General features: G+C 45.0%; 1 protein-coding gene across 2 annotated transcripts in view; it reads right to left on the bottom strand.

Moving 5' to 3' along the window:
* Positions 1-25,629, bottom strand: part of RP1L1 (RP1 like 1) — a 400,448-nt gene that overhangs the window by 254,348 nt on the left and 120,471 nt on the right. The gene's annotated exons all lie outside the window — the stretch shown is intronic.

Here is a 25,629-nt window from a genome sequence, read left to right as displayed (position 1 = left end):
GCCAGCAATATACAAAGGGCAGCAGTGGGCACTACCAGTATGCCGGGACACCATAATCATTGAGCCATGGATGCCCCTGATTTGGCAACAATAACCGCCAATGTGCCTGTTCTAGCATTTTGGACCCAATGTGGCAATGATCACCAATTTCGACCAGTGGGCACCAATATGGCATCGATCCCAATAATCAGACCCTTGTGTAAGGATCCACCTGCCCTCTGCGAAACTCTAAAGAATTTCCTTTTGATGCTCTTGGATTTTGAACTCCACTTGAACAGAGGCTTGTCCTTTGCTCACACCCAGGTGCTGCTGATGGCCTTGCCCAATTGCCTTGTGCATTACCCATTGGCATCAGACAGGTGTTCTGGTCTGTACTGACACAAAATGTTACGTTTTAATTACGTTTCTTGTGACAGGATCAACACTTTGCCAGCTTTATGCTCCTTTTTAAAGCACATAGGTGGAATTATCTTTCGTTCTCCTGTGTTTGGCTTCCTGAGTCTTGGGCACTTGCTCACAACATACTTCAAACTAATAAATCTCATGTGCAGATTTAATTCACCGATGAAGGAAAAGTTTATGTAATCATTAGTAGAACCAGAACTTTGACATGTGTTTACCAAAGAACAAGAAAATGTACTTTATTTTAGACAGTTCAAACAGAAACGGACACGTTTCGGTGTGATTTAAATAGAAATGTTTCCAAAGATTATCCAAGAATGAATGTTTTATTGGATTTTCTTACCTGTACATTCTTATTATGTGGCATTCATGTGTATATGAACCACCTCTTGACCTCACAAGGAGCAAGATAGTGTTTTGGCTGAAGGCCTTCATGGGGACCCCTGCTCTGGCCTGATTCACTGGGAGCTTCTTCTGTAAGGTGCAGAACAGGGTCAAGGACAAGCAGAACTCTTGCTTACAGGCAAGAGCCACTGATGTATTGTAAATGACAAACAGAAGCATGGATAAATGGTATGCCTAATATCAGCTATCCGTCACTTTTGTGGCATCACAGTGTGTGAACGTGGGTATACACCCCCTTTAAGCAATCAGAAGAGCTGTCCTGACTTATTTTGAATTCTTGCTGGATTCACTTCTTGTTGCAGAGATGGGAGGTCAGTGGCGGCGGCCACAAACCTCAAGGGTGGTGGGGGATTGGGGTCAGGGGCAGAGGGGAGGATGGCATGGGGACATTTAAAAAAAAAAGAAACGTACCTGTCCCAACGCTGCCGGACGCTTTGCTCCTCTTGTTCCGGCTACTGATGGTGTCCCAGCAGTCCCTGGGACTCTGCACAGACTCCCCATGCACCAGGATTGGTATGAGCGGCCTGGTCTGCCGCTCAGACACTGCATGGGAGTCTGTGCTGTTTATCCAACCCATCTCCAAGACGGCCGGCCAAACAATCATGCACACTTAGGCGCATTCCACTCCACTTCCTCTCCCCCCCATGGCCCAGCCCCGCCCCTCCCTGCACACGCTGGTTCTGCTGAGCCAGCAGCTAAAATAATATGAAATATTGCTTTATTTTTCAGCTGCAGGCTCTTAGCCAGTCGGACTACACTCCTCTACCATTGCGGAGGAGCCGCTGCTGCGGGAGGTGCCAAATCCTTGACAGGGTCGAAGGTGCTGTGTAGTCCATTGCCGCAATGCCCTCCATGCCTGCTGTGCAGAGCCCACACGCTTGTAAGCTATTGTGCCAGGGGCATTGCTGTGTGCTTATGGAATATATGAAGAATAAACTTACAAGAGCCTCCAAAATAAACCTTTGTGTGCACGGGAATAGATTCTCTGATCGATTAGGGAATCTTCTAACCTGCATGTATACTATGTTCTCATTAGCAACAGATTCTATGCATGTGAGTAAGCAATTTAACATAGCCTTGTAGCATTTAAAAATAGTTTGTAGATAATATATTGAATCATAGACGGGAAGCAGTGGGTTTCACCAAAGGGTTCAGAGTGACATCAAATAGAAAACAAGAGAAAAGCTTAAGTTGTCTGAGGTCACTCAGATCCCGAGGTGAAAAACATCAGTTATTCACTTTTTACCCTTGCATAATTTTATGTTATGTATGACCCCCAAAATCAGGTGTCCACGCTTTCAATTGCTATGCAGGGTCTGTCCAAACCAATCATCCCTATGCAATGGGCTGACGATAGTGTATGAAAACCAGCCAAGTAATCAACCAGCCCCTGGAAAAACATGCTTCAATGGTGCTAATCATGAGTATAACCATTTTGGGGACGTGGGGAGCAGAACCAGTCCAGCTCCCCAGAGGACAATCACCTCTTCCTGAATGCTGCCTGCCAGAGACCATACTCCTGCCCGACCTGACAGCCAGGCAGCAGAAGTAGTAGCAGGTATTGTTGCCCCCCCAGGACCAGCACTAAGGTTTCCAGTGCCTCTAGGAGCCTTGCCCGCCATCCCAGATTGCTGTTGTTTTACCCCATGGTCCTGGCATGGAGGTGAAGTGGCATTTGAGAAAAGCTAATGGTCAGGAACCCTCAGCCTCTCCCAGCCCAACATCTCCACCAACCTCAACCAAGCTATAGAGAACTTCAATGCCTTGATTATCGGTGTCACCCACACCAAACCAGCCAGTTGGGATATCCCAGAACTCAGCGCAACTGAACGCAGATATAAACAACTGGAAAAACGATGATGCTCCAGCAGAAATGACAGCGATTGAACAACCTTCAAATCTGTCATCAACAACTACCAGCGTCTCCTCCCAGCTGCAAAGAAGGCCCTGACACGCTGCATCAAGGCCATTGCCAACCAGACCAAGCAACTCAACACCATTGTCAGAGAGTTCACCTGTCCGTCAGCCACAGAAAACACAATCGCTTCCTCAGAAGACCTCTGCACTGCTCTTGCAGACCACTTCCACAACAAGATAGCCACCATTTACAGAAACTTTGAGCCCCAAGCCACTGACCTCTTCAGCATCCCAACCTCTGCAGAAACAGCTGCTGACTACATGCTCACCACATGGGAACAACTCAACAGTGTGAACACCAAAGCTCTAATGATCTCCGTTCACTCAGGAGCACCCACAGACACCTGCCCCCATCGACTCATCAACTTCGGAAGCGACGAGATCAGCCACGAATTTAAAACTATCCACAGCCATTCATCACCACAGCCACTTTCCCTGATGCCTGCAAACACACAAAGAAGTTCGACCCCTCCTCAAGAAACCCTCTGCAGACCCCAACAACCTATAGATCTATTGCCCCATCTTGCTGCTCCTGTTCCTCGTCACAGTCCTAGAAAAGTGCCAACTCACTGAACACCTGGAGAGAAACAACCTGCTAGACCCCTCCCAATCAGGATTTCGCACCAACTGCAGTACCAAAACAGCCCTGACTACCACAACAGACGACATCCGCACCCTAGTCAACAGAGGAGAATCTGCTGCCCTGATCCTTCTTGAGTTCTCTGCTGCCTTTGACACCGTCTCCCACTACACACTCATCAACCGACTGCATCAGTGTGGACTCAAAGACGATGCTCTTAGATGGATGACATCCTTCCACTCAGTGCGCACATAGAAGATCATTCTCCCTCCTCTTACCTCACAGCCAAAGCACACCATCTGTGGCGTCCCGCAAGGCTCATCCATCAGTCCAACCCTCTTCAGCAACTACATGATGCCACTAGCAGACTTCATCAGAGCCACAACATCAACATCATCTCCCAGGCCAACGACACCCAGCTCATCCTCTCACTCTCAGCGGACCCTACTACCACGATAACCAACTTTCACAACTGCATGAGGTACGTCGCAGCCTGGATGAAGGACAACTGTTTGAAGCTCAACATTGACAAATCTGAAGTTCTGGTCTTCGGCATCCACACCTCCATCTTGAACAATTCCTGGTAGCCACTGGAACTCTGACCCACCCCAACTCCGAAAGATCACACCCGCAACCTAGGCATCATCCTAGGCAGCGAAATCCCCATGCAAAAACAGGTCAATGTTGTCTCCTCACCCTGCTTACACACGCTCCACATGTACCTCCGTCTTTCCAATACGTTTTTTTTTTACTCGCAGTAAATGCCTGACACAGAAGAATAAGTGCCAGCCCTTAAAATAGGTGCAGGTGCCCCACACCGGAAACCACTGGCTCAAATTAAGCAACAAAGCAGGGGAATAGTGGGTAGGAAGACATAATGTGATAAAGTTCTCCCCCCACAGTGTCAATTGAAGGTGGCAGGCTGGAATTTAAGCCAGTGCTTAAAATGTAAAAATAAGTGTTGGTCCCCAAAACATTCCTGAGGAGGTGGTGTGAGCCTCCGAGGATTACCTGTTGGAGCTGCGCCATTAGCCACCGAGCCTCTGACCACCCCTGAATGCTGCCCACTGGGCCCAGAGAGAGATAAAAAGATAAATAGTCATACTTTTATTTTCTATTGTGGTTCATGGAAACAGAAGAAGGATTGCCAATCCATTTAAGCACTAAAAGAAAACGGTATTGGCTGTCTTTCTGCTATTTCCATGCCTCGTGGAAATAAAGGGATTCATTTGCTGTTTCCTCCGTTCAGAATGAGACTGGGACTGTGCAGGTGGGGGTAGAGAGTCCTAGTCCCCAAAAATAACTGTTGGCGGTGCTCACCGGCAATCACCAGCGAAAATTAACCACTGGTTGGAGAACAGAAACCGTAAGAGGAAGGCGGGACAAAAAGGCCAAAATGCATTTCCGTGGCCTTTCAAAATTGTTAATCTGCTATCCTTGCCCTGTAATGGTGCATGCAATCCCGAGCATCCGCAGAAGTGGATCCCCTCTTTAGAGTTGCTAGACGGAAACCTCTTCCATTTGCCCAAAAGCACCGGTGCACCAATGTCACCCAGACCCGTTCCTCGAGTAAATGCACTTTTTCTGGGGAGCCCAGACCATATACACACCATACTGAATGAGCAGCGTTGATGCCGGATCAAAGAAACCACCAGAAACTATAATTCAAGAAGTAAGAAATTGTATTGGATGTGTTGATGTGACAGATTGTAACAAACGTTAAAAACACACCCTGACAATCTGTGACACCTAAAAAGGGCAATATTGAAGCATACTTAAATGACAACTGACAAACCTGTGTCTCCGTGCATATCCCTTTTAGTCAGAAAATAAAGTTTCCTATTTGTGTCTCGACACCAGGCCCAGACCGGTCTCCTCCCCATAGTATGAGGGTGTGGTGTCGCCTGGAGCATGAAAATGGCCAATGAAGCGATCTCCCTCATAGTACCCTCCCCAGCCTACTCCTGCGGAAAAAAATATCACATAATAACTCAGCATTCTGCCGTGAAATGCCATTTGGACCATCCCTATCATGAGTATATTGTGTTACCCCTAAGTCCTACAAAAACGACCAGTGATAGCTCTGAAACGCCACTTCTAGACAACAAAAAATTACTAAATTTAATAATTCAGAAAACAAAACTATAAAATGCAACCTAAATCCTCCCAGTGATAGGGGAAGAATGAGTGGGATAACAGGACGTTGTAAAATTCCGCAGCACTTCAGATGAAATCTCCAAGTTGGAGTCAAAGCGCCTTTTCTTAGGAGGTTTATAAGTGTCTTGCCAGTGCCGAGCCTAGAATCCACCAGAAGCTGATCATCCTACTGGAAACACCAGAAGGGAACCCCCACCCTCATTCCCCATGTGTGTGTGTGTGTGTGTGTGTATATATATATATACATATATACACACACACACACACAATTTCCCTGATGTCACCCCTGCGTCTGCCTGGGTCTAAATGCACTGTTCACCATTTTGGGAAGCATGCTGTACTTTGCTTGGGTTTTCTACTCAAAGCAGACTCCACAAGGCGCCCCCCAAGAGGGAATGACACCTGATGCTATAATCCTAACCCCGTACTATTAAATATGTGCCTCCGGAATGTGGAAATGAGTGCCCAGTAGAGGATACTGGGGTGTGGCAATTGCTGTGAACTGACTCATATTTTCTACAAACAACTATTAGTCACTGACACTTTGAAGTTCACACCCTTGCTTGGCTGTTGATCAACTGCTGTAAATGTGTGAAGCGAATAGGCAATTATGAGCTCACTAGGATTTCACATCACTTAATCACCTATGGATTGTACTACATACTCCATCGGAACAATTATGCCCAGCTTACAAGTTTTAGCAATTTACATTCCCCTTTCTTATTCTGATAAAAGGGTGTTTAATATGATAAGTGTTAATTGAGCTGGGGTAGGGGGAGTGGATTCACTACCTTCATATGGAAGAGGGGGCGGGGTTAACACCCTCAAATAAAATGATACAAATATATAAATGAATATGTATATAAGATAGATAGAAAAAAAAAAAAAAGTTACTTACCTGTACACTGTGGTTCTCCAGTATTGATATCTTTCATAGATTCACATGCTTGAATCTTCTCCATCGACATGGTGGAAGTCCCACGGTAACAGTAATGCAAGCAGTGTGAAAGCATTAGCATTAATCAATCAATCAATCAAAAAATGTATTAAGCGCGCTACACACCCGATAGGGTCTCAAGGCGCTGTAGGGGGGTGGATATGGAAGGGGGGAGGCCTTTTTACTCCTCCAAAAAAGCTTTCTGAAGGTCAGGAGGTCCTGGGTCTTGCGTAGGTTGGTGGGGAGGGAGTTCCCTGTCTTGGAGGCGAGGTAGGAGAAGGATCTGCCTCCGGAGGTGGTACGTTGGATGCGTGGGACTGTGGGGACGGCAAGGTCAGCAAAGCGGAGGAGTCAAGTGGGTGTGTGGAGGTTCACTCATTCGTTGAGGTAGGCTGGTCCAGTGTTGTGGAGGGATTTGTGAGCGTGGATGAGGGCTTTGAAGACGATCCTTTTGTTGATGGGCAGCCAGTGAAGGGATATGAGGTGAGCGGAGATGTGTTTGTGGCGTGGGAGGGTGAGGATGAGACGTGCGGCTGCGTTCTGGATACGCTGGAGTTTCTGCTGAAGCTTGGCTGCGGTACCACCGTAGAGGGTGTTTCCGTAGTCTAATCTGCTGCTGATGAGTGCCTGGGTGATGTTTTTTTCTGTTTTCTAAGGGAATCCATTTGAAGGTCTTCCGTAGCATGTGAAGGGTGTTGAAACAGGAGGATGATATGGTGTTGATTTGCTGGGCCACGGAGAGAGATGAGTCTAGGATGAAGCCGAGGTTGCGTGCGTGGGTGGAGGGTGTTGGGGGTCGTCCCAGGGCGGTGGGCCACCAGGAGTCATCCCATACTGTCTTGTTGGGGCCGAAGATGATGATTTCTTTTTTGTTGGAGTTGAGTTTGAGGTGGCTTGCTGTCATCCATTTGGCGGTGTCGAGGAGTCCGGCGAGGAGGTTTGTCTTGGCGGTGGAAGGTTTCTTGGTGAGGGAGATGACGAACTGGGTATCGTCTGCGTACGAGATGATGGTGATTCCGTGGGGGCGGAGGATGTTGGCGAATGTGGCCATGTAAATGTTGAAGAGGGTAGGGCTGAGGGAGGACCCTCGGGGGACCCCGCAGATGATCTTGGTTGTTGGGGACTGGAAAGGTGGGAGGCGGACTTTCTGGGTTCTTTCGGCGAGGAAGGAGGTGAGCCAGTCTGGGCCTTGTGCCGGATTCCTGCGTCCGAAAGGCATGCGCAGAGAATTTGGTGGCAAACAGAGTCGAAGGCTGCGGAGAGGGCCAGGAGGATGAGTGTGACAGTCTCGCACTTGTCGACTCTGGTTCTGATGTCGTCAGTGCAGGCGATGAGGGCGGTCTCAATGCTGTGGTTCTTGTGAAATCCAGACTGGGAGTGCGTTGTGTTCCTCTAGGAAGTGAGACAGTTGGGCGTTCACTATCTTCTCAGCGACCTTGGCAGGGAAGGCGAGAAGAGTGATGGGGCGGTAGTTGGTGAGGTCTTCCAAGTCTGCTTTGGGTTTTTTAAAGAAGTGCAGTGACTTCGGCGTGCTTCCAGGTGTCTGGGAAGGTTGCGGCGTCGAAGGAGCTGTTGATTACAGCGCAGAGTTGGGGAGCAATGATTGGGCTGGCCTTGTTGAAGATATGGTGGGGGCAGGGGTCTGTGGAGGAGCCTGAGTGGATGGAGTTCATGTTTTTTTTGGTTTCTTCGTCGTTGGTTGGGGTCCAGGTGAGGAGTTGGATGGGGTGGGGGGTGTTGTGTTGTTGGTCATGTCGGTGGTGTCGGTGGTGTTGATGGTGGGAGCGGATGGTGTGAAACTGTTGTGTATGTCTAAGATTTTGTGGTGGAAGTAGTTGGAGAGGGAGTTGCAAAGGTTTTGTGTGTGAGGGGGGTCGATGGTGCAGGATTTCGGTTTGGTGAGCTCTTTGATGATGGTAAAGAGTTCCTTGAAGTTATGTGAGTTACTATCTATGCGTTCTTTGTAGTAAGCCCTTTTGGTGGTCCGGATGAGTTGGTGGTGTTTACGTATGGTAGTTTTGAGGGTGGAGAAGTTGTTCATGGAGGGCTCTTGGCGCCATGCTTTCTCAGTTTTGCGGCATTCACGCTTGGAGGCTTGGAGTTCAGTGGTGAACCAGGGGGCGGTCTTGATGTTGCAGGTGTTGTTGTTACTTTTCAGTGGGGCGAGGGAGTCTGTGCAGGTTGTTAGCCAGTGTGTGAGGCTGTGAGCAGCGATGTTGGGGTTGTTGGTGAAGGGGGGTGGATTTTGTGTGAGCTTGGCGTTCAGGTGCTCTATGGGGATCTTGTCCCACAATCAGTAGGGGGTGGTGTGTTGCTGGTAGTGGGTGGGGGGTTTCGTGAAGGAGAAGTGGACGCAGTGGTGGTCGGTCCAGTGGAGTTTGGTGGTGTGTGTGACTGTGATGTGGTTGCTGGAGGTGAAGCGTGTGTCCTGCTAAGTGAGTGGGTGAGTTGACTAGTTGTTTGAGTCCTAAGTTCGTGAGGCTGTCTAGCAGGGATGTGGAGTTGTGGTCGTGAGTGATTTCCAGGTGAAAGTTGAAGTCACCAAGGAGAATATAGTCTGTGGAGGTGAGGGTGTGGGAGCTGATGGTATCAGTGATGGCGTCACAGAAAAGGGGGCAGGAGTCTGGTGGCCTGTAAATGAAGGTTCGTCTGAGGCTGGTGTTGACGTTTATGTGAATTAAGAAGTGTAGGTGTTCTGTGTTATCTAGGGTGTTGAGGGTGTTGGTGGTGATCTTGATGGTGCTCTTGTGTATGATGGCGATGCCTCCCCCTGGTTTGTTTATGCGGTCTCTGCGAGAGATTTTGTAGCCTTCTGGGACGGCTATGGCTATGTCGGGTTCTGATGAGGGGTTCATCCAACTTTCCATGAAGAAGGCGATGTCAGGGGAGTGTGTTGTGATCAAGTCCCAGAGCTCGATGGCGTGCTTGTGGACGGAGCGGGTGTTTAGGAGTATGCAGTTAAGGTGGGTGCGGGGGCTGTTGTAGTTGTGGTCCGTGTAGGTGTTGTTGGTGTTTGTGGGAGTGCAGGAGAAGCGGCATGCGTGACATGTGAAAGGTCTGTGTGTGTGCTTGGGGTTGGCCTGAGTGCAGGAGGGGAGATGTTGTCCTGGATTAAAGGCGTGGAGTTTGGTGGAGGAGTAACGTTGCCTCGGGGGTTCGGAGCAGTGAGGGCCAGGGGGACCGACGCTGGGCGCAGTACAGTCGTGGACGGGCACAGGCGGGCTTGCTTCTGGCACGCCTGCTGCGTGCGGCCTCTATTAGGAAAGAGAGGTGGGAAGGAGGAGCAGCTGGGAGGTGGGAGGGGGTGGCCAATGGGGGCGCGAGGGGGACGGGGCCGCAGGGGACGCAGCAGCAGGGATGGGGAAACCGGCAAGAGCCGCAGGCAGCAAACAGAGCAGAAAAAACAAAATGGGTCACAAAAAGGGCACAAATACAATTGAAATCAAGGCAGAGAACGAAATTCGAAATGCAAGAAACGAAATACAGAACAAGTGAAGAGGACGCTAGATACTCCTACCACTAGGAGTGCCTCAGTCTTCCAGCTGCAGCCAGGGCAGCAAGGACGGGGTCAGGGACATGAGGGCAGAATGGGGGTCCGCTCGACGCGAAGAGTCGTGCCTGGCCTTAAGGACAGATCAGGATCACTGTTCGCGCTGCGCAGCGGCCGCCATTAAGAAGGGGAGATGGGAGGGAGGAGCAGCTGGGAGGCGGTGGCCAATGGGGGCATGAGGCGGGCGGGGACGCAGGGGACGCAGCGGCAGGGATGGGGAAACCAGCAAGAGATGGAGGCAGCAAACAGAGCGGCAAAAACAAAATGGGGCACAAAAAGGTCACAAATACAATTGCAATCAAGGCAGAGAACGAAATTCGAAATGCAAGAAATTAAATACAGAACAAGTGAAGAGGACGCTAGATACTCCTCCCACTAGGAGGGCCCGGTCTTCCAGAGGCAGCGAGGGCAGCAAGGACGGGGTCAGGGACACGAGGGGAGAATGGGGGATCCGCTCGACGCGAAGAGTCGTGCCTGGCCTTAAAACCCTATAGAAAACAAATTGTTTTAAAACATCCCCACTTTAACCAATCATAGCAGAGACCATGAAGCACTCATCCCCTGCAGGGCCACCATATCTCAGATTTCACACACGAGTGTGGTACAGGATAAAAAACAGAGGTAAGAAATTGGTGAGCCTTAACAGGGAAGAAGGAGCATCTCATGTGAATCTATGAAATATATCAATATTGGAGAACCACAGTGTACACGTAAATAACTTGTTTTTTCTCCAGTATTGTATCTTTCATAGGTTCACATGCTTGAATCAGACTAGCAAGGAGTATTAAGTGAAGGATGAAAGCAAATAAGGCAAACCATCTAACCATGAAAAAAACAGAAACAATATAGGAATTCTAAAAAACATAACAGTGAACTTAACAACATGATACGAGAAACATTACCTGACAGGCTCATAATAAAAGCAAGAGATGGAGAAATATAGCAAGAAGAGAGAGATTGGACACCAAAATGTAAATGAACCAAAAATCTCAAATGCTGCGTACTTTATGAAAACAGGCATCTAAGCACAGCTTTTCTGACTGCCACAGCTGCTTTTCTCCATGAATACAGGCAGTAGTGCTTCATGAAGATGTGGGCATTAACCCACGTTGCTGTTCTACATATGTCAGGCAATGTCACTCCTGTGAAAAAGGCTGAAGAATCGATGACCTTTCAAGTAGAATATGCTTTCACCTTCGCAGATAGTGGTCTTCCTGACTTCTCATGGCAGAAAGCAATAGTCAAAGCAATACCTGCCCATGACGAAGCTTGTCCTTTTCTTGGTGAGGCAAAAGAAATCAGGAGTTGGTCTGTCTTTCTGAAGGTTTTGGTTCTCTCTAAGTAGAAATTCCGACAGCGTCTGATGTCAAGAGAGTGCAAGGCCCTCACTCCAGGTGAAGACGTTTTACTGAACAATGTTGTTAAAACAATGGGCTCCTTTAGGTGGAAAGATATTGGCACTTTCTGGATGAATTTAGGGTTAGTTTCTACGATAACCCTATTGTCACAAAAATGTAATTATGTCTCTTGAACTGTGAAAGCTTAGCTTTCACTTATCCTTCTTGCAGAAGTGACAGCCAAAAGAAAAGCTACTTTCTAAGAGAGAAATTTCAAGTCAGCTTTGTGGTTTAGTTTGAAAGGAGATCTCATGAACTGGGATAAAACTGTGCTTAACTTCCAAAGTAAAGGAAGAGGCTTAATCGAAGGGTAGACCCGAAAAAAGCCCTTCACAAACTCCTTAACCAGTGCATTGGACCATAATGACAATTGGCCAGAACGCCTCCTGAATCTAGAGATGGCTGCTAGATGAACTTTAATAGATGAGTGAATGAGTCCTGATTTTGCTAGCTGCAGCAGATAAGGGAGAATCTGCTCTGGTGTAGACAAGAGAGGATGACAAGACTGAAAGTGCACCATGAGCAAAACCTCTTCCACTTTGCAGAGTAACATTTGTTTGTGGATGCAGCACAAGCATTTTGAAGAATAGATTTGCACTCAGAAAGAATTAGAGTGCTGAACTCAGTGTTGTGAGTAGCCAAGCTGACGAATTGAGAGAACAAATTTGTGGATGTACTATCTTCCCTTAGTTCATTGAGAGAATATCCTCTTCTGGCTGGAACAGGATATGCAGGCACTCTGATAGGCAAAGTAACTTGATGAACCAATACTGCCTTGGCCACGCTGGGCTATGAGTATGAGACAGCAAGGTCCCCTTTCATCCTGTGTATGGCCTTGGAAATGAGAGGGAATAAAGGGAACACATATGCGAACATCCCTGGCCATGCGAAGTGAAAAGCGTTTTCCAAAAACCCCGGTTAAGGGTAGCTGCTGTTGCAGTCAGTGGCAAAAGATCCAGGTTTGTGGAAACCCCAGTGCTGAAAAACCAGTCTTAACTGCCATTGGTTTAGCTCCCACTCATGGCACTGCTTGTTTCTTATGCTTAGGGTGCGTTCTGTACTCCTGGGACATGTTCTATTTTCAAGGAGATATTGCTGGCTAGTAACCATTCCAATTTTTGTTGTGCTTGCTCCGGTAGAACCCGACTATGTCCCTCCCTGTTTGGTGATATAAAATATGATTGTTGAAGAGATGCAGTGCGTGGCACGGTAAGCCTTGAGACCTGGGAAAACCGCCTTCAGCTCTAGGAGGTTTATCTGTGACAAAGTCTCCTTTTTCCGTGTACCTCCAGGTACTGTAAATGAGTGCCCCAACCTTTTTGGGAAGCATCTGTCCTCATCACTACCTGAGGTAGCACAAGACGGAACGAGAGTCCCTGAGATATGCTCCGTCTCGTCTGCCAAGACATTGCAGACTTTATGTATGAAGTGAGCAAAATCTTGTCCTCAAAGGAGGCCTGGCACTGGATTCACTGAGCGTCCAGCTGCTCCAGTAGTGGCGACATGCAAAGATGACAGTTTGGAATCAATGGGATTCAGGACAACATCAATAGGGATTTTGTGAGTGACTTTACATGGAGAATCCTGTCCTCTGTGGGAAAAGCTTTTGACACTTTGGTATCTAGGATTGCTCCCAAAAACACCGCCAATCTGGATGGAATTAGAGAGGAATTTCTCCTTGTTCAGTTTGAGACACAGAGATTTGAAAAGGCATAGGCAGGCCTCAGTCAACTGTCTATCCAAGTAAAAGAGGGGCCCTTTATTAACCAGTCGTCCAGGTAGGGGAAAACCTGGTGTCCTGAACGTCTCAGAAAAACCCTGTTGGAGCTATGTATTGCGTTGACTTAGCGGGACCTCCTCTATCTCATTCTTAGAAAGAACTGATTGAATTTACTCCTTTAGTAAGGAGAGATGGTGATGTGATCTGCGTGGAGGGAGATCGGGAGGGGTTTTGAACAAATTCCAGGGTGTGACCATGCTGGATTACGTCTAATACCCATCTTTTGGAAGAGATGAGTTTCCAATGATTGTAGAATTTGGAAGGGGGATTGTTGAACTGAAGTGGGACAATAGGTTCCTGTGTTACATCATTGTCTGCTGGAACTACCCTGAGCCTTTCCCCAGACATTGGACGTCAACTCAGTGGCGGTAAACATCCTTTATGCCGAATTTTTTATAACGAAGTCCTGGTTAACGAAAGCGGAACAACGCTTTCTTTAACCACGACTTCGGTATTTTGTGCCTTAACCACGCATGTCCTGAACAACGAACATGCATGGTTAAGGTACAAACAAGGGAGTCGGCTGAGGAGGACGACGCAGATGACAAGGTGACGACTCAGGTAAGTGGGGGGTTTTAGGTTTTGGGGAGGGGGTGGGGGGTCAGGGGGTTTTAGGTTTTGGGGTGGGGTTGGGGGGGTGGGGCGTTTTTGGTTTTGGGGAGGGGGTGGGGGGTCGGGGGTTTTAGGTTTTGGGGTGGGGTTGGGGGGGTGGGGCGTTTTTGGTTTTGAGGAGGGTGTGGGGGGTCGGGGGTTTTAGGTTTTAGGGTGGGGTTGGGGGGGTGGGGCGTTTTTGGTTTTGGGGAGTGGGTGTGGGGTCAGGGGGTTTTAGGTTTTAGGGTGGGGTTGGGGGGGTGGGGCGTTTTTGGTTTTGGGGAGTGGGTGGGGGGTCAGGGGGTTTTAGGTTTTAGGGTGGGGTTGGGGGGGTGGGGCGTTTTTGGTTTTGGGGAGTGGGTGGGGGGTCAGGGGATTTTAGGTTTTGGGGTGGGGTTGGGGGGGTGGGGTGAGGGATGTAGGGTGAATGGTGCCTATTGCTAATGATTTTATCAGGAATGCCTTTACAACAAAATATCGTTGTTAAGGCATTCATGGTAAAATCATTAGTAGTAAAGACGAGGTCGGTGTTCCGACCTCGTTGTTAAGGTTAGTAGTAGTTTAAGATTCGGTGTTCCGTCATATAACCCTCAGTGGCTGCTTAGAGTAGGAGGACACTATTGTTAACCTGTAGGGTTGTTGTATCGAGTATAGGGCTCAAAAACTTTGCTGAGAGTATGGTTGACATCTGTTTTGTTGTAACAGAGCTCGGGAAGAAAACTGACCTCTGCCACGAAAAGACTGGAATCACAACTGTTGCAAATTGCCCAAAGAATGTGCGGTTTTGGGTCCAATTTTAATGGATTGTAATACATCGTCCGTATGCCTACCAAACAAGCTTTCTCCATCAAAAGGGCATGTCGAGGATCTTTGATTTGCACCTCTGGGTGAAATGATGTTGCCCCTGCCATCTGCCAAAAGGCCGTAGATCAGATGTCCATGGTGACATCAATTATTTCCGAAGAGACCTTCTCCCCTTCCATCGGGATTTCTTGGGCTTCTTTTTATTTGTCCTCAGGGAGGTACTCTATGAATGCTAGCATGGCAGACTGCATCTGAAGGTCGTATCTCCGGAGGATGGCCAGAGCGTTGGAGTCTCTAATAGAAGTCGCCGCCATAACGGAGGATCTCTTGCCAGTGTTGTCCAGGCTGTGGCCCTCTTTTTCCAGAGGGACTGTGTACAGTGAGGAAGAATTTTTAGCCCGTCGTTGGGCCACCTGCGTTATGATGGAGTCTGGTCGAGGCTGACCAAAAAAGCAAGTTGGTGAATTATCCGGAGCCTTATATTTTTTTGTCAAGCTTTGGGAGGACCGTAGCCAATGAAGCCAGTGTTTTCATTAATTTTAATCCATCCTGCCAGATAAAGTCATGTCACGGATTCGGGCGGGTCTGATCAGGACTCTGCTTGGGACACCCCTTGAGGTCACCGAATGTCCTAAAGAGGTAGTGTACTGGGGCAGAAGAGCAGCTAAAAGCATACACGGAAAGGACAGCTATGGACAGGCACAGGGAAGAAAAAGCAGAGCAACCCTTGTGTGAACAAACAGGAAACAGATTACTAATGGACAAACACGCTGGGGTTGTACACAGTGTAAGGGCAGAACCTCCCACAGTGACAGGGAATGTCAATGCCCCTGTGCAGTTTGCTCTTACAGATAGTCACCCTGCCAGACCCATAGAAAGGAGGCAGCAGAAGTGATTCTGTCTCTGGATCCTAGAGCACAAACAAGGATAGTACTTACATACACAAGACATGCTCTTGAGGGTCCAGCTGGAAACACAGTGGCGATTCCTGAGAAAACAGCAATAGCACACTGTCACTGTTAGGCACGAAAGACAACGCATAACACTAGACAGCGATGGGGGCTGGAATTGCCTCCTGGAACCCAGGAGACAACCCCAGTACAAAGGAGGACACTTATACACTGGTGAAGACTGATAGAACACTTACCAGACACAAATACTGAGAGGAAACGGAAACTGAAGGGAACAAACTAAGAGGCAGAGGCAAGAACTGGGAACAGGCTCATGCTGAAGCAAAGGCAGGACTAGGACTAGAAAACAGGGCGCAAACCTCTGGCTGGAACAAACAGAGACAGGACTGGGAAACAGAGAGCAGGCTCTGGCTGGAACAGGCAAATACAGGTCTGGAATACAGGGAGTAGGAATAAGCAGTAAACAGGACTAGGAAACAGAGAGCAGGTTCAGGCTGAAACAAGGCAGGAGCAGAACTGAGAAACAGGGAGCAGACTCTGGAAGAAACAAACAGGTACAAGGCTAAGAGATAGGGAGCAGACTCTGGCTGGAACAAATCAGGAGCAGGGCAGAGAAACAGCAAACAGGATCAAGCTGGAACAAAACAGGGACGAAACTGGAACACCATCCGATAAGGGGTCTGTAACACAAAGGAATCGAACTCCAATGCACAACGGGGATCTTGAGGAAATGGCTGCTTATAAGCAGTTCCAAGCTGCAAAAACCCCCAGGTGGAATTACATGACCGGGGTGCACAGGAGAGGTCTCAGGTGTGTGTAGTTTCAGACACTCGCAAGTCCTGGAGGAGAGGATCCGGTGAAAAGGAGCAACTGGACTTCTCCCATAGAAAACAATGGGAAACAGAATCCAGGCTTCCTGACTACCAGGCTGTGCATTATGGGATTTGCAGTCCCAGGAAGCAAATGTAGTACTACACAAGTATACCATGGCGAAAGGAGAAACAAACAGGAGTCAGAAAGGGACTCTAGATAAGTGTTCAAGGTGATTCCCAGGCTACCGAGAGTCCCCTTACAGCGCTCCCTAGAAATGGGATGACCGAGCTGTAACAAGTCAAGAATAGGGATAGATCTTTTTGTGCGTTGGGCCTCACTTTAAAGTTGTAGAGAAAACACTCTGTTTAGCTAGAAGAGGAAAATCAAAGCTTTTGGGCGCTCTCTCCAGGATGTCATGGAAACCACCAATTTTGGCTGCGGCGAATCTGCCAGAGGAGGAGTAGATAAGGCTGATATTGGATCCACATAATCGTCCCATTTGGGATGATTCCCTGAATCGAACTGGATGTCCCCTTCCTCAGGCTTCTGATCACCATCACTGTCAGCTAAAGTGTCCCTTATAGAAATAGGTAGCAAGACAGGTCTTTCTCTTTGAGGTCTGGCAGGTCTCCTTGGAGTAGAGGCAGTCTCTGGAATCTCCGGTCTTAGAGGTGGTTGGTGAGTCGAGGCATTAGCCTCGGGTCACCTCTTGTAATAATCTTCATGGACAAATTGGTGACCAATGAAACAGGGATTGCAATAGAATGTTCTTGCACCTGATGTTCCTCCTCTGGTTCTTCATATGGGTAATGCTCCTGGAACGTGTCATATTCCTGAGCTGATTGATGGCTTCCATCAGTGAAAGAAAATTCATCCTCCAGATATGTAGGCTGCCCCTGGTCTGCATCTTCACCCTCAGTCTCTTGACACTTTAAGGTGAGCTGAGAAGAGCTATATTCTGGTCCAAAAAGACTTTCATTCCTTAATTCCAGCAACTCTAGAAGGCATACTAGGGGTAAAGGTGATACTTTAGAAATGTCATGTGGCATAGTTGATGTTATGCCTTTGCTTGTAATATACAATGTTTTTCCTCACTGCCGTCGACGGAGTCGTGGATGGTGCCGTCAACATGGTCATCAACGATGTAGCCCAGGATGGAATTCTTGTTGACGGAAAGACATCCGGTGAAGCTGACCGTGTCGACAAAGCTGCTGCTGTAACCTGAGCTGTTGATGACTATCTTGCCGTCGACAATGCAGTCATTAGAGTCTTTCATCAACAATGAAGAAGTGGTTGTCATCATTCTGGTCATCAAAGTTGTAGATGTCGCAGTCATCACAGGCATAGAAGGGGATACCAGAGACGATGCAGCGGTCGTTGACAGGGTGATCTTCATCAACGGATCCATCGACAGACGGATTTTCTTCATTGGGAGCAGGTAGCGGTGAAGAGACAGGTCTCCTTTGAGAGGGAGAAGGCCCAGCTGGCTACTTGCATCTCAGCCTCTCAACACTGGCCTCCCTAGTGTGTGAGTTAGGCCTCTTAGAGTCTCTGTCAGATGAGAAGGAGCCCTAATGTTTCTGCTTTTTTGAGGAGGAATATCCACTCTCCTCACACTCAGACACTCATTCAGATAGTGCTTTCTTTTTCTGGAGCAAAGAAGCAACCTAGCCTCACAAACATTGAGAGTATTAGCTGAGAAAGTGTGACAGGACGTGCTCTCCTTAGGCTTGTGCTGAGAGTAAAGACAGTAAAAACATTCTTTGTGGGGGTCCTCCGAGAAGAACCTTGATTACTCACAGGACTTACAAGGCTTGAAAAGCCTCTATTTTGCAACCCTCACACATGATGAAAATAGGAAATTGCACCACCAAACTAAACTTCAAAAGTTTGGACATCAACTGGATAGCTGTCAGGTCACAAGCGGAGTAATACTGTGACTAAGCAGAGCTCAGGGGAGACTCCCTAACACACAACATGGGGTTAGATGTCTGAGGTATTGTAGCCCTGCAAGTGATGAGTGCTTCAGAGTCTCTACTCTGATTGGTTGAAGTTTGGATGTTTTAAAACAATGTGAATTGGCTACCAATGTCTATTGTTTTCTATGGGGTTTTAATGCAAATGTTTTAACACTGCTTATATTACTGTTCCCGTGAGACTCCCACCATAACGATGTTGGTAGAGTGGCAAAAGAACAATGGGTTGAGCTAACCCAAGCGAGTGCCAATGGTTGGACTATTTCCAAGCATTTCTCCCATCGATTTTAATGTATTTGATGTAACATCCGAAGTGGCCAACGGTATGCCCAGACGTGGGTCTCATGCTCACTGTGACACCTGAACCAAGCTGCACCTGACTGAAGAGGCCCAACCACCTCGAAACTGGTCTTGTGATGCTTGTGTTCTGATTCCAAGAAAACCTGGCTTGGCAGGTGGACTAGAATGTTCCAATAAGAGAAAGATCGAGGCTGATTTGCATTTGTTTGGGTCTAACCTGAGGTGGCATAGTGGGCAAAATATTTGTGAGCTGGAATGCTACCCTGAGCGATTGCTAATGGTTAAATTATTTGCTAGCGTTTCTCCCATAATTTTTTCTGTGTTTCTTATAACCAAAGCTAACCATATCTTCACTTTAATCTTAGTTTTTTTCAGTGAATATATATATATATATATATATATATATATATATATACAGTATATATATATATATATATATGTTGCAATCTAACAAAGCGGCTCAAATCCTTGCGCCGCGCTCCTGAAACCGGTGCTCAGACCGAGGGCAAGCCGAACCCTCAATTAATTAATAAAAATATAAATTCTGTCGAGCACTCCGCCAAGGTTGTTTGTATCTTTAAATTTATTGAAGTGACTGTGACAAAAACCAAAGAACAACGCGTTTCGACCACCACGGTCTTTATCGAGTTCTGAAATTCATCAATCCATTTGTGTCCTCTTTATAGTTACTTTTCACTGCTGACCAAAATGGTGCATGCTGGAACTAGTGGTACAACACACAAAAAGAGAGAAATAATGAAAATACTATAACCAACCTCTCTATATTAATCTTAATAATTATGCTAACAAAAACTGTGTAAATATACATATTTATAAACTATGTTAATAACAAATATAAATCAATAAGGAAAAATTATTATTAAATCAAGCATGAAGAAATTCTATACAATTAATTATGGATAGTTATTACATTGTCCAAAATAGGAGTTTTAGCTACACATTTTCACTCATTTGCAACATATATTAGTCTTTAGCACTTTAATAACCAATTTAAATACATATGTGTCCTATTTGAATTGAGTTCACTCTTTACCCTATTCGATTTTCACATGGTAGTAAATATCCACATATGTACTCATAGATGATATGAAAACACTTATACAACAAGTTCATGAAGATTATTCCTGTTTCAATCTACAAGTGGACATAAAGTTCCTCATCATAATTCATCCCATAAGGGGCCTTCGTTCGCATTTGAATTATATATCTGGACTCTAATTGACGCAGTTTCTTAATTCGGTTGCCCCCTCTTTCCTGATCTGGGATGTGATCTATCCCATAGTATCTTAGGCTTTTCCAATCACTTGATGTATGTGTTTGCAAATGTTTAGCAGTTGCATATGTGATGTCTTTATGGGTTATTGCTCTAATATGCTCTAGTATCCTTTTCTTTAGCATGCAAATAGTACTTCCTATATATTTGAGACCACAATGGCATTCAATAATATAGATTACAAATTTAGGGGGTTATTCCAACTTTGGAGGAGGTGGTAATCCGTCCCAAATGTGACGGATTTACCTCCAGCCGTATTACGAGTTCCATAGGATATAATGGACTCGTAATACGGCTGGTGGTATATCCGTCACTTTACCGTCACTTTTGGGACGGATTACCACTTCCTCCAAAGTTGGAATAGCCCCCTTAGTGTTGCAAGTGATTTTATGTTTAATTACCATCACCTGCCCATTCGGGAATGATACCCTTTTCACTGACTTGCCTATTTTACACCCTTTGCAACTATTACACTTAGAAAAACTCTTTTGTTCTTCTTCCAACCAGTTACAGTCTTTTCTTAAGGTAAAGTGACTTCTCACCACCATGTCTTTAATGCTCGGTGCTTTTCTATATGAAAACTGAGGTTTGGAACCTACCAACGGCCCCAAGTCTGAATCCTTCTCAATTATTTTCCAATGTTTCTCAATTATGTTCCTTATACTCCCACTTTCTTTCGTATATCTCATAATCATTCTAAGTGGTTCATTCAAATGTAATTCTCTTTTCTTGAATAAGATTTCTTCTCGTTTTCTTGACTTAATCAACGTCATATTTTTCTTTAACAAATTATCGTTATAACCTCGATTTCTAAATCTTTCGTAGGTTTCTGAACATTTCAGGTGTAATTCCTTATCATTAGAGCAAATTCTTCTCATCCTAATAAATTCCCCCATAGGTATACTCCTGATCAAAGATTTGGGGTGAAAACTATGACCGTGTAAAGTGCTAAAGACTAATATATGTTGCAAATGAGTGAAAATGTGTAGCTAAAACTCCTATTTTGGACAATGTGATAACTATGCTTAATTAATTTTAATTAATTGTATAGAATTTCTTCATGTTTGATTTAATAATAATTTTTCCTTATTGATTTATATTTGTTATTAACATAGTTTATAAGTATGTATATTTACACAGTTTTTGTTAGCATAATTATTAAGATTAATATAGAGAGGTTGGTTATAGTATTTTCATTATTTCTCTCTTTTTGTGTGTTGTACCACTAGTTCCAGCATGCACCATTTTGGTCAGCAGTGAAAAGTAACTATAAAGAGGACACAAATGGATTGATGAATTTCAGAACTCGATAAAGACCGTGGTGGTCAAAACGCGTTGTTCTTTGGTTTTTGTCACAGTCACTTCAATAAATTTAAAGATACAAACAACCTTGGTGGAGTGCTCAACAGACTTTATATTTTTATATATATATATATATATATATATATATATATATATATATATATATATATATCACACACACTCAATCCGATGGGACAGAAGCCACATGTCACTGACCACCTGAATCATAAGGGGTGCACACTGACTCCAGGAGAACTGAGTATAATAGATATTTAATTATATAAATAGGGATTTAAAAGGAGGTAAACATTATCTGACTTAGGCAGATTTCCCCTCAATAAAAAAAGTATGTGTGTGTGTATGTTTACATAAAGGGTAAACGGCTAATACAGTCCAATATTGTCATCAAGGGGGTCCGGTAATATTAACATGAGGCCAGAGGCCAAGTGGTTTGTGAATGTCACCAGAACCCAAAGATGGCAATTTAGGAACATATTACCCATGCCATATGTTATGCATTTTCTATATTACATGTTTGTAGAATGTTTAGGTTCTTCAACAAATTGTTAAAATATTGGCAATGGTCAGGGTCATTAGATGTATACAATTCTGTGGCTGCAGCATATACTGCATAATTATCGAATTACTGCATTTGCAATATTATTTCGATAATTTGCAGAGTTAATCAAAAATGTTTCTAGCTCAAACAGAAATTAAAATAATGCAGCCCGTGAATGTGCTGCATAATTGTATTTTTGATATATAATTTATATATGCTGCAAACTTCAAGTATCTGTGATAATGGTAAAGCTCTGAAGAATGGTTTAGGGACTGTCATCATTATGATGATGAAATCCATATTACACAATAAATGCTTAACTAGCTTCCTATTTCATGGTTTCTCTGTAAATTATGTTTTTTATTTACCCATTGCAATTTGTGCGATAAAGGCAACCAACACGTAAAATATATATATATATATATATATATATATATACATATATATATATATATATATATATATATATATATATATCACAGCATACTCTACTCTTACAGCCTTCTGATCTCCCAGTTGGGATAAGTGCTGCGCCATGGGAAGGGTGCCCATCAACATGTTACTTGGGAGGTACGAACTCCGATGCAGTTCAGTGTATAATAGGCTGCTAAGATGCTTTTTGGCTTTACGACATTAGAACATTTCCCAACCAGTGTAATTTCATATAACAAAGTAATTCATACCATAACTGATTATGTGATCAGACAATTTTCAGACAAATTTTTTAATATATGATTTTAATAAAACAATTGCCTCAGATACAATGTTGTCATATTCATTACTAGTGTGTCATGCTGTCTTAATATTTTCCCAGATATTACACCCAGGTGAGTCAGTACTCAATGCATGAGTGTAATGAATACAGTCACACCAAAAGGGATATTTGTTTTTTGCATTGATAAGACGCCATGATGTATAATTCTCAGTCCACTTACTTCACTCATTGTGAGTCCTATAGTATGTCCCATACAACGAGTCCATCTTTGGACTAATAAATGTCAGGAACGGCATTACTGGCTTAAATGGTAAAATTTTGATTACTATACCACCCTTTAGCATATACTCCAGTATCCCCCTTCCTGGCTCTTCCAGGGTTGATACTACGGTTCCCCTTTGATTACTCACAATTTCAACCGTATGACATACTGTGCTAGATTTACTAAATTTTCATGCAACGCAACTCAGCAAAGGGAACGTCTACCACTATGAAATGTAAGGTAATATAGCGCAAGCCGTTATATTTGATTTCTTGACAAAGTCACACAAGGTAGCACAAATCATCCCTTCCGTGTCTTACTAAATATAATTCATTGACTTGTGCTGTTTGCGTCAACTTGCTTGATGCAAGGGCAAAGCGAGTTGTTATGACCTGATCTTGCTATATTGCATCCTCTCCATATATCTCAGTTTCCTGCTGCCCAGTCAGTGTGTTTGTGTGTGTTGCAGTGTGTGGGTATGTGTGGGTGGTGTAATGGAATATTGATGAATGTCTCTGCTGGTAAGAGTGTCCATTGGAGTGGTCAGTTGGAGAGAGTGGGATGAACAGTAAGGATGCTGCTCCTGATGGGGCTTTTACATATAACCTATAACCTGTAGCTTAAGAGATATCTTCTTCAATAAAGTTACATCTTGTAGCTTACACGACTGGCTACCTGACTCCTACTTAACAAGAAGGAATCCTTGTATTACAACACTGGCGACAACTGGAAAACAAACCCACGCATAAAGGCAGAGTAAAGAACCTACTGTAATAAACAAAGAGAAAAGAAATTGAAGGCTTGAGAAGGAGGCATAGACGCCCTGAACCCTACCAGTGTCTTTTCCATTTAACAGCCTGCAGATTGAGAGGGTGGTCTACTTTTTTACACACAAATGAACAGTGAGCCTATGTCAACTGAAGGGTGTTGGACCTGGCCTTTTTTGCAGGGTCATCCCCAAACTTTTTCACTCCTTTCTCCTATTTTTTCTGACCTGGTTTTGTTGGCTTTAGGACTCTGGGCACTTTTCTACTGCTAACCTGTGCTAAAGTGCATATGCGCGCTGTCTAAATTCAATTAGTGATTTGCTTTTCCATGATTGGCACATTTGATTTACTAGTAAGTCCCTAGTAAAGTGCACTTTGTGTGCCCAGGGCTTGTAAATCAAATGCTACTCGTGGGCCTGCAGCACTGATTGTGCCACCCACAGGAGTAGCCCTGTAAACATGCCTCAGACCTGCCACTGCAGTGTCTGTGTGTGCAGTTTTAAACTGCCATCTCAAACATGTAAGTACACCCACATCATAGGCCCAAACATTCCCTTTTAGTACATGTAAGGCACCCCTAAGGTAGGCTCAAGTTAGCCCCATTGGCAGGGTGCAGTGTATTTAAAAGGTAGGACATGTATTAGTGTGTTTTAAATGTCCTGATAGTGACGTACTACCAATTTCGATTTTCACCATTGCAAAGCCTACTTCTTCCATAAGTTAACATTGGGATTACCTTGAAATATCTCTTTAAGTGTAATTTCCCATTTGGAGCAGATAGAGATGAGGAGTTTGGGGTCTCTGAACTCAGAATTTAAAAATACATATTTTAGTGAAGGTGGTTTTTAAGTTGTGTGTTTTGAAAATGCCACTTTTAGAAAGTGTCTCACTTATAAATGCTCTTAAAGGAATCGTTTTGATATAGTTTATGTACATAGGTTTTCAATTAATGAATAAGACAAATCCGTACTGTTAAAATCCAACATAATAATCCATAGGATTCAGGAAGTTCAACAAGTGTACAACAAATACAATGAATGTCCATCCCATAGACAACAACACTGTATATTGCCCCCACGTCCCTCCAGATCACATAATTGTATCCCAACAGAAGATCCAGGAAAGGATTATAACCCTCCTATTGACACAGCCCTGCTCAATAATTGCCAGGTTTCCAGTCCCAGTTCAAGCAATATCATGGTCTTTCAATTCAGCTTGTCAAATGAGAGGGTAATGTCGACGTTTCGGTCTGTGGTGGCAGTCAAAGGTCCGTCAGACCGTCATCAGGACTCAGTGTTGTACAATAATACCTACACATAAGGAAGAATAATTATAAAACAGAACGTGCAATCAGCCAAATCATACCTTGTTGAACCCACAAAAACACCACAAACACAGGTGTGGATACTAGTATAGGCTACCACCTACATGACAAAGAAAGTTCAAAAGGTACCTCAAAAACACAAAAAGTGTGCACCATATAATACACTGTATCAGGCTCCCAACCAAAATAATGGTATTCCGCTACTTACAACAGGTTGCAAAAATAGACTGTACATTTTTTGGGACTACATTGAACCAGAACTGTTAGACCTGGCATCCTTGGCGTGGCCTCCCCTAACTTTTTGCCTCTGCTTCCAAGGTTGTTGCTGTGTGCTGGACTCTGTTTTTGATGTTTTGTTACTCTGGGCACTTAACCACTGCTGACCAGTGCTAAAGTGTAAATGCTCCCTCTGTGAAATTACATGTGTAATTGACTTTTCCATAATTGCCACATTTGCTTTACTAGTAAGTCCTTAGTAAAGTGTACTAGAGATGCCTAGGGCCTGTAAATCAAATGCTACTACTGCAGCACTCATTGTGCCACCCACATGAGTAGCCCTTTAAACATGGCTCAGACCTGCCACTGCAGTGTCTGTGCAGTTTTAAACTGCCAATTCGACTTGGCAAGTGTACCCACTTGCCAAGCCTAAACCTTCCCTTTTTATACATGTAAGGCACCTGTAAGGTAGGCCGTAGGTAGTCCCATGGGAGGGTGCAGTGTGTATTAAAGGTGGGACATGTTCTGATGTGTTTTACATGTCCTAACAGTGAAATACTGCCAAATTCGGTTTTCACCGTTGCAAGGCCTATCTCTCTCATAGGTTAACATGGTGCTGCCTTTAAATATCATTAAAGTGCAGTTTCCCTTTGAGAGCAGATAGAAATAT

The sequence above is a fragment of the Pleurodeles waltl genome, chromosome 5 (assembly GCF_031143425.1).
Source record: "Pleurodeles waltl isolate 20211129_DDA chromosome 5, aPleWal1.hap1.20221129, whole genome shotgun sequence".
Classification (NCBI taxonomy): Eukaryota; Metazoa; Chordata; class Amphibia; order Caudata; family Salamandridae; genus Pleurodeles; species Pleurodeles waltl.
The sequence above is the reverse complement of the archived record's forward strand: the minus strand, read 5'-3'. Positions and strand labels throughout refer to the sequence as shown.